Consider the following 16,694-nt stretch of genomic DNA (forward strand, 5'->3'; position numbering starts at 1 on the left):
TTTTTTTCTAACTCCTTAAAGTATTTTTTATTTTGATTAGTAAGGCACTAAGCAAGTAGTTTAATTTTGATAGAATTGCCATTTTTATTATTTTAGCTTGACCTATCCATGAGAAGTTGATATTTGCCCAGTCATTTAAATCTGATTTTATTTGTGAGAAGTGTTTTGTAATTGTTTTCAAAAACATTTTAAGTCTCCCTTGGTAGGTAGATTCCCATATATTTTATATTGTCTGAGGTTATTTTCAATCGGATTTTTCTTTCTAGCTCTTTCTGCTTAGGGTTTATTTTATATCCTGTCGCTTTGCCAAAGTTGCTAATTATTTTTAGTAGTTTTTTGGATGATTTCTTGGGATTCTCTAGGTATAGCATCATGTTATCTGCAAAGAGTGAGAGCTTTGTTTCTTCCTTCCCAGTTCTAATTCCTTCAATTTCTTTTTCTTCTCTTATTGCAGAAGCTAATATTTCTAATACAATATTAAATAGGAGTGGTGATAATGGGCATCCTTGTTTCATCCCTGATGCCTCTAACTATCCCCACTGCATATAATGCTTGTTGATTGTTTCAAATAGATACTGCTTATTTAAGAATGAGATTTCTAAGGAAAATTCTCAATATTCAAGATTCCTCACTGTTTGATCCTGGACCAGTTTTATAGGCTATCTTATGATTTTCTTCTTTCATCGAGGTAAAATTTTCAATCAAATTTCTATCTATAAATAGAAAATTTACATAAAAAATTATATTTACATAGGGATTTATCCTTTTTAAATCATCCTAAGTTGTACTATATATATAGTTTATCTCTATACAGGAACTCCATTAATTCTGTTATCCTAGCCTTTTTGTGCATTTCTTTTTTTAACTTTTTTTAAATTTATAGTAACTAGGTTGAGTGACTTGCCCAAGGTCACTCAGCTAGGAAAATATTAAGTGTCTGAAGCCAGATTTGAACTCAGGTCCTACTGACTCAATTGGTGTTCTATCCTCTGCACCACCTAGTTTCTCCCACCTTTTAAATTTTTTTTGTGCATTTCTATAAATATTTCATCTTATGAAAAATGGAGAAAATCATACCAATGTTACCTACATCATTTTATTCTGAAGATAAAGTGAGACAACATATGCCAAATCATTTCTTAAGTGTGAAAACACTATAAAATATCATCCAATATCATCATCACTATCATTAATGAATTTAAGTACCCTTCTTCATTCATGCTTAAATTTTAACACATAATATTTAACTAAATATACTAATATTTGTCTAAATTTATATCAAGCTTAAATATATTTTTCCTTGGTTGGAGCAACAATTTCATTGGTTTTCACTAAAGTTATTTTGCTTTGACCTCACTAAGACCTCTCCAGAAAGTACTGGAAATGGTATCTAGAGACAAGAGACACTCTCTTAAGAGAAAAACTACATTTGTATGCCCTTACCTTCTTTCTTTTTTTTTTGAATGAAGGAAAAAGTTTTTATTAAATACTTTGCAAATACATATACATGCATATCTATATTTATGTTTGTATATAGACCTCTGTAACAGAACTATGGGAAACAGTATTATTCTGCTGAAAATTGTTAGTTAGAGGATTGAGAAAGAGGTAGAGATGAATTAATAAAGGGATTCCTCATATCCTTATAATTCATGAATATAAATTCCTAAAGTCCAAATTTTCCTCACCAAAGACTAATTATCATTACTAAATGAAAAATAGAATTGAATTAACAAGAGATTGAATGAAACCTTTGACTTGGGTGGTTGGGCTATGTGATCTTGCATATCCATGATTCCAGGGAGCCACAAAATCACATATTTTAATCTGTGTATTATGATGCACATAAAAGAAAAGTGAATAAGGAAGAAAATTACAGAACATGATATACAAATAAAATGCTTTGAAGGTAGAGAGTAGTAGATATATAATAGATATTTTTATACTAATATATAGAAAGCAGAATGGGGCAGCATAATAAACCATGGAGTTAATGTCAGATGTGGGTTTGAATTCTTACTCTTCTACTTACTCCTGGTGCAAGACAATGGGAATTAAATGACTTGCTCGAGGTCACACAGCTAAGTAAGTATTAAGTGTCTGAGGCTGGATTTGAATTCTGATCCTTCTGATCTATCCTCTACCACAAGTCTTACTTCTAAATTTTAGGATCATTCAAAACTGCATACCAATTTAGAAATCAAACACAGGAAATTTTCCACTAGAATGCAAAATGCAAATGGATGGGTGTTTAAAAAGTATCCTTTTTATTCTGTGAAAAGAAATATAATGATATTGACATGAGTGTTTTTCAAATACTAATTTATTTTGGCTGACATTTGTCCTGCATTATTTCCAAGTACACTTGTCAAGGTACAGTCACTTTTCATTGCAAAAATAATAATTAAAACATAGTGGCAGTGTCCTCTCTAATTCACTACAATGACATCCCAATGGCAAAGAGATAGATAACAGAACTTGACAGGCACATCATTGTGGAATTGTTATGTCCATATTTGATTCTGTTTCACATTCATAATCACCAAATTAACCCAATTAAAATCCTTCAATTTAAGTTATTTTATGACCTTCATATAAAAAGTACAAATCATCTTGAAATTATCAGGAGATAGTCTAATTTTCTTTACCCTGCTTTTTTGAATTAACCATTTTTAGGAGATGCTTACAAAATATGTAAGCCATTAGTATGTACCTGCTGGCATTACCTGATGATTCATTACTGTACTGTAACATCAGGATGACGGTGTTGTGATGATGTATTATACTAATATATTAGCAGTGTAGAAACAACCTAGTGATGTATTGTATAATATATCATCAAAGTTATTCCAGTTGGAAAATTCAGGAGACTGGTAAGACTTAAAAAGCTTTTTGCAAAATAAAATAAAATATAACTGAATACTACCAAAAATACAGAAAAGGTAGGAGAAAAGATTCCACTTAAATGGATGAGATCAAATCAATTCATATGAAATATGCACACATAAAAGAATGTGACAATGGACTCTGGATTAGACTAAATGGCAAGGGACAGAATATAATGTCCTGTAATAATAGGGTCTATGAATGTGTTGTTATGTGTAGATGGTGTCTGTTCAAAGTCATTAATTTATATTAATTCAATGGATAAAGTAATATGGAAGGAATGAATAAATGAACAAATACATAAATGATCAAATGAATGAATAGAATATTTATTAAGTACTTATTATAAGTAAAACATTTTGCTAAATCCTAGCTATTCTAATGGAAAAAACAACACAGTGCTTGTTTTGTGGATCTCAAATACCAGTGGAGGAGATAGGATTTAACTTTAGGACAGAGAAAAAGTTCTTGTAATAAGCCTTAAGGTTCAGTGGCAAATTAGATGTTAGTACACCTTCTTTGTTGTAATGTCCTCTGATAAAAGCATAACTTCCTTATAGTAAATCTTCTGATAGTACCAAGGACTTTATTGGCTTTGTTGTATTTTCTTTGAGTCCTTGGTAGCTATGACTGCCAATGAGGCAGAGGGAATTCAGAAATTAGAGGGTTTTAAAGCATTTGATTCCTTGGGTTATTTTGTCTATATGGCTCAGATTAAACATTTTAAGTTAGGGGTTTCGCTATTTCTGGGTTTATTCAGGTTCCTGCCTCATCACTGGCAATGAGCTAATTGTGGACTTGGTGCTAGGAATGACAACCTTATTTCTACAGATGTTAGAATTTCTTCTACCCATATTGATCAAAAATCCCTTACAAGATGTTTTAATGAGTTTCTGTAGAGAAATAAAATACTCACTAAGTGGCCAATATTAGGGAACAAGCCTCTTTGAACTTTGCTGGTCCTCAGAGATCATAAAGCATCTATTTCTATGGTCATATAAGCTTATATCCTACTATTCTACCCTTTAAAATTATAGGGAAATGGAAGACAAAACAAGAGAGTAACAGGAAGACATATAGTAGACCTAACTCCTTCAAATAGTATGATGCAAAAAAAAAAGTACCAGACTGAATCCTAATTATAAAATCCAATAAGAAATCATACTGAGTCATTTTCTCAGTCAAGTCAGCATAAGAGACTTGATAGTTTGTGAACAATGGGGACAAAAGATAGACAATATTGTGCCTCATGGAGCATTACAGCAGAGAAAGAGGTTATATACTAGATCAAAATGGGGTTCCAGATCTAACATATAAGAGTCTAGAGTTAAATAGGATGCAGGAATTATTACTGGTCGCTCTGGTTGCAGTACTGCAACATAGATCAAGGACAAATTGAGAAGACTCATGTAGGAATGGAATTTCAGAGTGATGAATAGTTTCTCACCCTAGGCTATGTCTCAAGCCAGGAACAAGCTTCAAAGCAGGCAGTGAGGGTGTAGTTTTGACTCTAGGGGTAGAGAGGATCTCTGTTCAAACTCTAATACTCCCAGGAGAAAGGGAATATACTTAGCTTTTTCATTATAAACCAATATAATTTTTCATATAAATGTTATTACTGGTTGAGTACAGAAATAGTTAATTGAAGTTCCAAAATACTGTTACTAAAATCAAAAACCTTGGTCAGAAACTTACAGAGTTCAGACTAGAGAGGCAGGTAGCAAGCTTTGTTATCTAAATGTTGTTTGTCATCTATTTAATTTTATTTTTATTTAATATTTCTTAAGCTTGACATCTTGAACTAATCCTATGATTCTCTTTGTCCCAAGAAAGCAGCAGGAGGGGTAACATGAATATTATCTCCAGAAATACATAGAGTCTAACCATAACATCAGTTCTTAAGTCAGGAAGTGGGCTAGAAGGATGAGGAAACAGAAAAATAATTATATCATAAAAATGTATTTTTATGATTGAGATGCTTAAGTTATAAACCAAGGGAAAAATTATTCTAAAATATTTACGAACAAAATCTCACAAAAAAGTTTAACAATAATTTCAAGTCATGGAAAAGACAAAGTAATACTCTGATTATTTTATATTTTATTTTAAATTTAGATATTAAATAAGAAAAAAATGTATTACCATGTACACAGCAGAATACAGGAAAGGATTCCATATAAAACAAGAATTGCTATTTCAAGAAAGCCCGTAAAACAAATACAACTCATTATATCCAATATCCACCATTCTTTTCTTTCTTGGAAGGTTTTCTTTTTTTCTCACTGTGTAAATTTTATTTTATTTTTCCTCTCCAAACACTTCTCCCCCTCCAGACAAAAAAGATAATAATTAAATATAGATATGTTTATACAAAAACATGCACACATATAGACATATGTAGAAATATATTTTCTGTGTGATTATATATGCACATATATACTAATTCACTCATATATCAGTCGGCACCGTGCTTATCCTCACTTATCATCTGTTCTGAAACTAGACAGTATTCTCCTTTATAAGAATAAGTATATCCATGATTTTCATTCTTGTGATTGTTTTAGTTTTTGTTTTCTGACAAGGCAATGGGGACAAATGACTTGTCCAAGATCACAGTTAAGTAAGTAATAAGTGTCTGAGGCAAAATTTGAATTCCCATTCTCCTGACTCCAGTGTAGGTACTCTATTCACTGTGCCACCCAACTGCCCCTTCTTCATGCTTTTCTAAATCAACTGTCTCATTATTTCCTACACCACAGCAATATTCCATTCTGAATATCCATGAAAACCTTGTCCTAATTTTCTTCATTTCTTCTACTCTTAACTCTATGTGATTTATTTATACAAGAAAACTTTAAAATAATCAAAATCATCCATTTTATATTTCAACAATGCTCTCACCTTACAGTATGGTTCAAGATCTCTTTTTTTTAATCCATTTCATTTACAATTTTTTTCATCAGATCTCTTTGAAGTCTCTTACCCTTTATTCTTTCATATGTTCATTCATATGCTCTTTTTATGTTTGTATAATTTATGTTTGTATAGTTACTTCATCAAATATTTTATACTGTCTAGTTATTTTGAATGGATTAAAATTTTATTGAATAATATGGATTACATCATGTAATCTCACTATTCTTATCTTTTGATTAAATCTATTTTAGCTTTAACTTTGAGATCATGATTACTACACCTGCTTTTTTTAACATAAATTTTACTCCACCTTTTTTTGTATCTGTGTGTATCTTTCTTTTTAAATTATTTCCAGAAAATTATCTTTAATTGAATTCAAATTTTTGATCTGTTAGCAGTTTCCATTCCATAGGTAAATTATCCTAGCCACATTCTAAATTATAATTAATTGGTTTATATATTTCTTTCCTTCCTATTTTTCCTCATTGTCCTTACCCTATTCCTATCCCTTCTCTCTATTTGGCTTTACTTCAACCCACTACCTTACCCTCCTATTCATTTAAATACCCAGATCTCCAAGAATCCATCTCACATTTCCCCCCCTCACCACACCCCTTATCCTCTTATTTCTTTCTGAATAATTGTGTCCTCTTTAACTCATACCTGTTGAGAAAAGGGTTTCAGAATTACGTGCCCCCCCACTAACTACACAAAAAATCTACCCAACAACCAAGAGAAGAATAAAATGTTTTTGTAAAATATTACCTCACCATCCAGATGGTGAGGGTATCAAAAGAAGATATCTAATGACTTTTTTGTTATCTATATAAATGAATTATTGTCTGAGTATCCAAGGTCTTCTAAGGAACTCTATTATCTTTTTAGTTTAGTACTTATCAAACAAGAGAAGGCAGACTACTGTTCTCCCAGTCTATCATCAAATAGGTGGCTAACTAAGACTGCAAGGTCTCTTCTCTCTAAGTATTCCACTATTTCCCTCCCTAACAGAACCAATGCAAGGTGTTTTTCTGGAAATAGTCCATTGTTTCCCTCCCTAACAGAATCTGGAGGATGCCTGACTGAGAATGTAAGTCCTCTCTACCTCTTCTAAGAATATTCTAAAGGTCAAAGTCTATCTTTGTTTCAATGGTTTTTAACTCAGAGGACTTCACCAGGAATATTTACTCTTAAGAGGGAATATTCCACTCAACTTGATAGTAATAGAGAAGTTAGAAAGGAGGAAGATTTGATCAGGAATGGTAAATTCATTTTTGAAAGTGCTGTGTTAAAGCAAATGTCACTTTTTAAAATAACTTTGCTTTCATTTAGTTGGTTTACTAGTTGAATTCATTCCTTCTAATTCAGATATTATAATCTAAGTAAAAACCATCTCATTTTCAAAATACATTGTAGCATCACTATTATTTGAGAGCATACATTTAGTTATTATGTAGATAGGGGTTTTATTTTGAACATATCTGATAACCTCATATTTTTCAACTTTTCCATCTTTAGATTTTAGTAATCCCTTAGTTTTATTCTCATTTCAACCAAAATATATTTGGGATGAAATGAATTCTTTTGATTACCTTACACTTTGTTGTCATGGTTTATTTTTTGTTGATTTCATGGTGACAATACCAATGATGACACAAACCATATGAAGTCCTGACTTTATAAGATCTGTGTCTATTTTCTTATGAGTATAAGTGTAAAATTAGGGCCTTCACAGCTTCACTCTGTGTTATTTACATTTATTTTCACCAGCTTTAGTGCTAAGTTTCATCTGCACAGAAGCATTTCAGCAAAAGAGAGAATTGTTATCCATGATATTTGTTCAAGGTCATTTTGCTTTGTTAAGAGAAGACAAAAGAGCAATTGCTTCACTAGTTTTCTACAACTCTTTTGTCTAACTCTAGAGTCTTCCATATCAAAGTGTTCATCCCTAATATTTGGAGTAAGAATAGTCTGGATACCTAATTCACTCTATTTCTTTGGCTCAGAAATAGTTGCATAATATTAGTTTCCACGATATTCCAGCTATGATCACTATAGTCCAATTCATTAGTATTTTAACGTTCCTGTCAGTCTTTTAAAACTATAGTAATCATCTCAGGGCACACCAAGTCCCTACTGTATATTACTCTTATTAGCATTCTCCCATTTAGCTATCCTACATTTCTATCACTTTTTTTAGAGGATGGGTTGGAATTTGCTGAGTTTATTATTGTAGTTTAATTTCATTCTCATTCTTGTGTGAGTAAATGTGTGTATATATATATATATATAATATATATATATTATATATATATACATACATATATATGTTTGTGTGTATGGTTGGATAACTTTTTATTATCAACTAAGATTGAAGTTATTTATTTCATAGAACAAAAAGCAAACGAATATACTAGATATTTATTATATTGTACTATAGATCATTTATAAATTAAATTTTCATTATTAAAATCCTCCCACCTTTTTTATAGCTGACAATTTGAAAAATACTTCAGAAAGTGGAATGTATGTGCACAGGTTTGCAAAGAGTGCTCAGTTAGAATATGACAAATGTTTTACAAATTGCATTGAAAAGACCATCTGCCATTGTGAGTTTAATTTTTCATGATTTTTTAAAAAAATCATAAAATATTTTAATGTGAGCCTACCCTCATTTCAGTCTTCTAAACAAGAAAACATTAATAATGAGGTGATATTAGGGAAGGACTATGGTTACTAGGGAAAAAAAAAAGAATTACAGCTTTGAAATTTCAGTATACACCAAAAACAGGGAGCTATAGAGATAGGAAGAGAGAGTGATGATTTTGCACAACCCAGAGAAACTTAAATCCAATTCACTTTCAAGGAAAATCATCCCCTGTGTTGTCATTGATCCTCTTTGAAATTGAAGAATGAAAAACAATGGATACATCACTGGATCAGGTGTCAAGCAGACCTCAATTAATCTAGACTTAGAATCATACTAATTGTCTGATCCTAGGGAAATCCCGTAATATATATGTCTCAGTGTCCTCATTCCAATGATGATTTTGAGGAATATCTGAGAGTAGATGTATACATGTGCATATGTGCATCAGTGTGTATACATATACATAATGGGTACTTCACAAATGCATATTTTCTTCGTCCTTGTCCCCAAATGAGTCAGTGCCTATTTCAAATGTTTTCTTTTTAAGGTCGAGTATGTGATCCCATTTAAAGTTTGAGTATGTGAGGGTACCATGACTTTTGGGGGTACCATAACATTCAGAATCTCAGTGAACTGTTCATATTCCAACTGCATGCTTCATTGAATTCTTTTGTCAGTTTCTAAGCTAACTTAACTGGGCATAATTCAAAATTGAAAAACTTATATTCATTCTATTCTTCAAGAGTTTTGTAGAAACATTTATTGACACTTCAATTAGATGCTTCATATTATATCATGATATTTCTTCAAATAATTCCTGAAAGATTTGAGATTGTTTCATAATATATATATATATATATATATGTATATATATATATATATATATATATGTATATGCCCATTTTGTAGATGTTTAATAGATCTATAAATCTTCCTCTGGGACTCACCATAGTAATTCCAATGGAAATTTTTATCTCAGTGGCAGAAATCAGAAGAAACCACAAAGAGATTACAGTGAAATATTAATTAAAAATGTTTTGTATTTCTTTTGGATTTCTTGATGCAGAGCTTCAAACAGTACATTAACAATGATAAGTTCATCCTTATAGCTTTCCATGTATTAAGTACAAGTTTAATGCTATATAAATGGTTACCCCCCCCACTTCATCAACTTTGTCATTGACAAATTTCTCAGGAAATCTGAACTTCCACAGTAGCAGGGTTTCATGGACCCCTTTGGTGAATTCCAGGAACATCTATAAATAATGCTTTTAATAGCATAAGCTAAAAATCATAGGTTTATAAATAAAATTACTTCTTAAATTTAGTTGGCAATTTTTTTTTTAAATCATGGATGCCATTTTAAGTGCACTTGATTTTGACAAAATCCGGAAATAGCTTCTAAAAAACAGAAATTTATTTTTAAAAGTTTTTGTTTATATATTTATTGTAGAGGATTTAATTGACTTTTGTTTATTATTATTGAGTCATTTTTCTAATGTCTGACTCTTTATGACCTATTAGGGTTGGATACTTGAGTACTTTGTTATTTTCTTATCCAAACAAAGTTAAGTGACTTGTCGAAGATTAGGGAACTAAACCAGATTTGAATTCAAGAAAATGAGTCTTCCTGATTCCAAGTATTCTTTCCACTATGCAACCCAGCTGCCCTGAATTTTTTTGGGAGGCTTTAAAATAGGCTTTTCTCAAAGAAGGAGATAACCATTATTTATTCTCTTTTTTTCTCTAAAATAATTTCAGAAACATTTTTGATCCTTTTGTTTTCATTTCCCAAAATTATCCTGAGTCCAAAAGACTTCACTAAAATAATGCACATATTTGATCTTAAAATGCATAGGTGTTGCAGAATTCATCATTTCATCAATGTTTTAAACTTAGAACATAGTCATACTCTTGACTTTAGAAGTACATAATTAAAAAAAATCAGAATATATTATTTCATGTCTCAAAGATTTAAGACAGAATATTATTTGTTGAAAAAATATTTATGTTTATTTGAATAAAGATGGATTAATGAATGGCTCCAAGGAAAAATGATAGTTAATTTGATTTAACATCTGACAGGGATGTTGAAAGTTACAAATGAGATAAAATATGAAAAAGTGCTTTATTAACTTTAACGTGTTATAAAAAGGCTAGCTATTATTAAATAAAATCTCATTGATAATTATATTTTAATATACAAGCCCTGATTTTTGCAATTAAACTTAAACTTTAAGTAAATTACTTACTTACCTTACCAGAATACCCAAACATTCTAAGATGAACAATCAATAATATCTGATCAACTGATTTTTTTTTTCCTTCAAATCACTTTAACCATAAATGGGTTATAATTTTAAATGTCTAGTTACCAATAGTTATATTATTTCAAGTAAATATATGCAGCACTTGCTTTAGGGAATAAGAATCATTCAATCTTATTGATATGTTGATAGTCTTCATAATTGGAATATTTTTCATATTTTCCTTTTTAGATAATAAGTTATTGGAAGGTAAATCCTATTTCTCTCTTTTCTATATCAAGAATCAAAAAAGTATCTTATAAATAATAAATTTAATAGATTAGAATTGGAGTTCCTTGAGAATAAATATTTATTTTTCCTCCTTCATTAAAATGGTCTTTCAGTCTACATTAATGGTGTCAAATTCAAATAGATATGGGCTCACTAAACTGTACAAAAGGATTTCTGTCAGTCTCATCTGACTTGGAAAATCAGACACTAATTTTTTCTGTTTTTTGTATTTTTATTTTGTTTAATATTTTCCAATTATATTCAATCAGATTCTACAATATTTAAGAGCATTCTTTCCAGACTGTAGGTTGGAAATCTGGTTTATACTACAGTAACTTTGCAAAATTTCCTATGATTTTAGTATTAACATTTTAAAATGCTTTTTAATAATTCTGTCCAGAATTCACTCTTTTTAGATTAAGACACGCTTAGTTTGGGTGGACTTAACGTTAAAGTCCAAACCTTTCACTTATATGAATAAATGAATTCCATCTGTATTCTAACTCAGTTATACTAATAACAAGGTTGATAAGGTGCATAGAGTGTCAGACCTTGAATCAGAAAGACCTGACATCAAATCTGGCCTTAGACAATGATTATCTCTGTGATCTAGGAAAGTCACTTAACCTCTGTTTGTCTATGATTCCACTTATGTATCATGCATATATTAAAATCATCTATCTCCCTGGATTGTTATGAGGAATAAATTTGATAATAATTTTAAAGTAGTTAGCTTTGTGCACATAGTAAGCATTTAAAAATGTTAGCTATTATTATTAAGAATAAGATAAAGTTTCATGCTTTTAGACCCAATTGATCATTTTGTCTACAGAAATATTCCTGATTTATTTTTCTTCATTTAAAGACTTCCTATCCAGGTTCTACTCAATGCAAATAGGTCCTATTTATCTCTTATTCCTAAAATGTGATATAAATAGCAGTTTTCCCCAAAAAATGTCATTTATATTTTGCTATCTTAAAAATTTAATCATCTTTTTGGCTTACATTTCTTTTTATGTATAAAATGGCTTAATTATTATTGACAGAGGGATCACTAAATTTTCAGATAATTCAAGTAAATAAGTTTTGAAATAGAAAAAAGTCCAGGAAAATATAATGTGGTTTATTTCTGGTGACATATTGTCAATTTCCTTACTACCTTACCTTTAAAACAAAAATATTGTGGCTTTCTCCTTCTTTGGACATTAACAACAAAATCAAAATAATTCATTTGTAGTGGCTGTGGCACTCTGCAGGCTGGGAAAGGGCCCACTCAGTGAGGATTAACCCTTAAGATACATACCTGGAGAGAAATCTCATAAATTTTACTCCATTAGTTCAAGGACAGAAGTACAAATGAATGTAAACAACTGACCTTCAGCAAGGGTGAGGAATATTGTCCAGCTAGAAGAAAAGATATAAAGACTTGAGGATAGTATAAACAATTCTACCTGCCGCCCCTCAACCTAGTAAAAGCAGGTTTCTGGAGATATCCTGAATTTTCCATATTAATTTGTAAAAATATCAATTTTGTTCAGTTGATAAATGAAAACCTTTTTATTTTCTAAACTTTTGCCATGAAATTCCCTTTGTTTTTTCTTTACTTATTAATGAAGGGTCACAGTATAATTGAATTAGTCTGAAATGCACAGAAGATAATGATTTGGCATTAGCATTTTATGCCTATTAATCCACATTCATGAAAAATTTTTCTAATGCTCTGACTCTTATTTTACTTACAAAATGAATTAGGAAGCCTTCAAGCAAAGACTTCAAGTAGACCCATAATTGCCCACATCCTTCAATAGTGTTGCTTGAATCAACTTTCCTCTCAAGTTATTATCCTAAATTTCTTCTTCCTTTTCACAACCAAACTGCTAGAAAAAAGTTGTTTCTACTCTTTGCCTTAACTTTCTCATTTCCCACTAATTTTTCAACTTTTGAAATTTCTCTTCTTTCCCTCACAACCTAACAAATACTAGCCTCTCTCTCTCTTGAGTGACGAAAATCTTATTTCTAAATACCATCATCTTTTTTCTTGGTCCAAATCCTTTTTTCTTTCTTTTTTTAATTTTAAATTTTATTTATTTATTTATTTTCATGCATTTGTACATGTATATTTCCAAGTTACAAAATTTCTCTCCACCCTTCCTTGCTACCTCCCTCTCCTCAGCAGGGTGCAGTCAGGTTAGCATTTCACATATTTTCTAAATATATTTATAAATTAGTCATTTTTGACGTGAGGAATTAGCTTTGAGGGAGAGATACATAAGAGATAAATTTTATAAAGTGTTCATTAAAATCGGAAGGATTTTTTTTTCTGTGTGTTTTATTTTGTTTTATTTTTCTTCCTCTGGTTAGGGATAATATAGTCCATAACCAGTCAAATACATTTGTCTTCACTCTCTGGACTTTCGAGAGGAGTTGCTTCCATCAGGGTTGTTCTTCTCATAATGTTAATGTGTACAATGTTCTCTTGGTTCTGCTGCCTTCCCTCAGTTTCAGATCCTGTAAGTCATTCTATACTCTACAGTCTGAACATTTATGGATTCTTAAAGAACAATAACTTTCCATAATATTTATGTACCATAACTGGTCTAGTCATTCCCCAATTGATGTACATCCTCTCAATTTTCAATTCTTTGTCACTACAAAAAGAGACACTATGAATATTTTGGAACATGTAGGACATTTCCCATTTTTTACAATTTCTTCTGGATATAGATCTAGAATTGGAATTGCTGGGTCAAAGGGGGGGGGGTCCATATCCTTCTTGATCTATTTTCAGTGTTGGGCATTATTAAATGCCTTTCTTTTTGAAAATATAGGAGTTTTTTGTGGGCAGTTAGATGACTCAGTGGATAACACATTAAACTTGGAGTCACAAAGACCAAAGTTCGAATCAGACATCAGACACTTGACACTTAGTAGCTGTGTGACCTTCAACAAATGACTTTTCCCTGATTGTCTCATATTCATGTTCACCTCCCTGAATTATATCTGACCATGGATCCAGATGGCTCTGGAGAAGAAAGTGATGTTGGGGGCTTAGCACAGACCCCCTAACTCAAATCCAAATCATGTGTTTGCCATAGAATTGCCTTCCTGATAATATGTTCTTTTTCAAGAAAGGATAAACATCATCATATTTATTATTTTATATTATTGTTGTAGTCTACAAATCTGTCATATCAATCTCTCTTATTCATCTTTACAGAATTTTAATTCTTAATTCACCCCATAGTCATATGCTAGTGTTAGTTATTTTTCCAGGTCCTTATATTTCCTCTATACTCTGTCTGTGGTCTCACCAACTCATCTGTAGTCAACTGTCAACTTTTTTAAAGAGATCACTGAAATGTTTTTGATATACTGCCAAAAATACAATTAGGATTAATTGAAATATCACTAAAATATAAATTTAATATAGGTGATTCTAGAAAATTATGAACATAAATTTTTATACCAATAACCCCTGCATTCCAGTAATGGCCCCCACAGTTCAACACCATGAATTATAGACAAACACATTCATAAGGAAATTTTAGGATAAAATATCATATCCTTTAAAGTCTTTCCCAAAGAGACTTCAGTTCATTTTCTCACACTGATTACACATTAGTACACTTAGCACCGACTCTGACACATAGTAGGCATTTAATAATTTTTTTTACTATTATTGACCTTATTTATTCTTACACTCTTCCCAACTAATCTGGCTTTTTTACTGGTGTTCATAAATGACTTTCCATCTCTCGTGTCTATGCCTTGCTTTTTTTGTGTCTGTCTAAAATGATTGGAATGCATTCCTTATCTAACCTGTAGCACCAGGAATCCTTCATTTTCTGCTAAGGGTTTTTCCTTCTCCCTTTACTCGCAGTAGTTAGTACCATTTTATAAGAAATTATCTTAGACCTATTCCATATATATATATATATAAATATATATATATATGTATATATATATATATATATATTTACTTAAGTATCTTCCCTATTACCATTTGTGTACATTGTCTAATTATCTGAAAATTATCTTATTTTATTCTTGCAATAGTCCTGTGGGGTAGACTATATTAAGATCCCTATTTTATTGATGAGAAGATTAGGTCTAAAAGACTCACAGAACCACAGTTAATAAGAAAACAAAAGCAGAATTTCATCCTAGCTCTCTTGCCTCCAAGTTTAGCACTGTATATAATATAACATTCACTACTCTAGCAAACAACTGGTATTAAATCTATCTCAAGACAAATTTAACATTCTCTAAGCTCAATTTGCAAAATAGGGCTTGCAAATTACTTATGGCATTTTCAAGAATTCAGCATCACCTTCATAACAAAAAAGGAACCCCTTTATCTTTAATTTAGTTAAAAATTTGCAAATAGAGTGCAATGAATAGAACACCAGGTCTAGAATCAGGAAAATCGGAGTTCAAATGTGACATTAGTCACTTAATAGCCATGGGATGATGAACAAGTTACTTAACCATGTTTGCTTCCGTTTGCTAATTTATTACAATGAGCTGGAGAAGGAATAGCAAACCACTCCCAGTATCTTTGCCAAGAAAACTCAAAAGGGGGTCATGAAGAGTCTGAAATAACTGAATAATCATAAAACAAATTGCATTTAAAAATGATTTAATGTGTGTGAAAAATTGTAAGGTTCTTGAATGTATTTTTGCATTCATTTTATACTGCACAATGTTGGACATATGGTGAGTACTTGATTAATGGCTCCCTTATTTTAGGAACTAGGAAACTAAAATCTATGGAAGTTATTTATCCAAATTCAGACTAATTGGAGTGGAGAAGAGTTTGCTTCATCCTAGTGTGGTTTATTATTAATCCAAAATTCTTTTTAAAATAATTAAGATTAGATTCATTTGGAACTGGACTTATATTTTGGGTAATTTATAAAAAAATTGAAGTGATGAAATTATTGCTAACTTTAATTGTTCTCTACCTTATCTAATTCTAACCATATTTAGAATTTATTCATAATATTCCAGAATATGCAACAATTATTTAATTTTTTTCCATCTCCACTATGTCCAAGTCACCTGAATAAAAATGAAAGACTAAGATAAATATATAGATACTAGAAAACATAGATATGGTCATTTTTTTTCCTTTTCTATTTTCCTCTGGATATTTGATATCAACTAGACATAACCATTGATAAGGATTAAACATACAGTAGAAATCTCCAGCAGTCAAATAAAATTGCTTCCAAATCTCATGCTATCCTTAGATTTCAAAATATTGCATTGAAAAGAGATGACCATGCTGTTTTCCTAATCCTTGCTTCACTGTGGATAATGCTGATGATTCCATAAGGCATTTTGTCTAGAATATTTTTCTTTCCTCAGACATTTTAGTTATGGATTTTTTACCCATGGAGTTCAATGAATTGCCTCTTTCTGATTTTTTTTCAACTAACAAAATATTGTTTGTGTACAAAAGTGGTGATTTCCCCTATTGAAAGGAGTATGATTCAATGTATCCCAGTAACAAATGAAAATGTACTTACTAGACATCCCCCCCATCTCCTGTATTTGCTCTAAACTGCCTTAACATTTGAAAAGTCTTTCCATGGTCTCTCCACTCATTGCATCATTTTTATAATTCTTTTAAAAAATATCCTTAATTGGTTTTGCCTAAATTCTAACAATTTAACTAAAAATAAATGGTACTTGTAAAACATATC

This window comes from Macrotis lagotis, chromosome X (genome assembly GCF_037893015.1).
Source record: "Macrotis lagotis isolate mMagLag1 chromosome X, bilby.v1.9.chrom.fasta, whole genome shotgun sequence".
Taxonomy (NCBI): domain Eukaryota; kingdom Metazoa; phylum Chordata; class Mammalia; order Peramelemorphia; family Peramelidae; genus Macrotis; species Macrotis lagotis.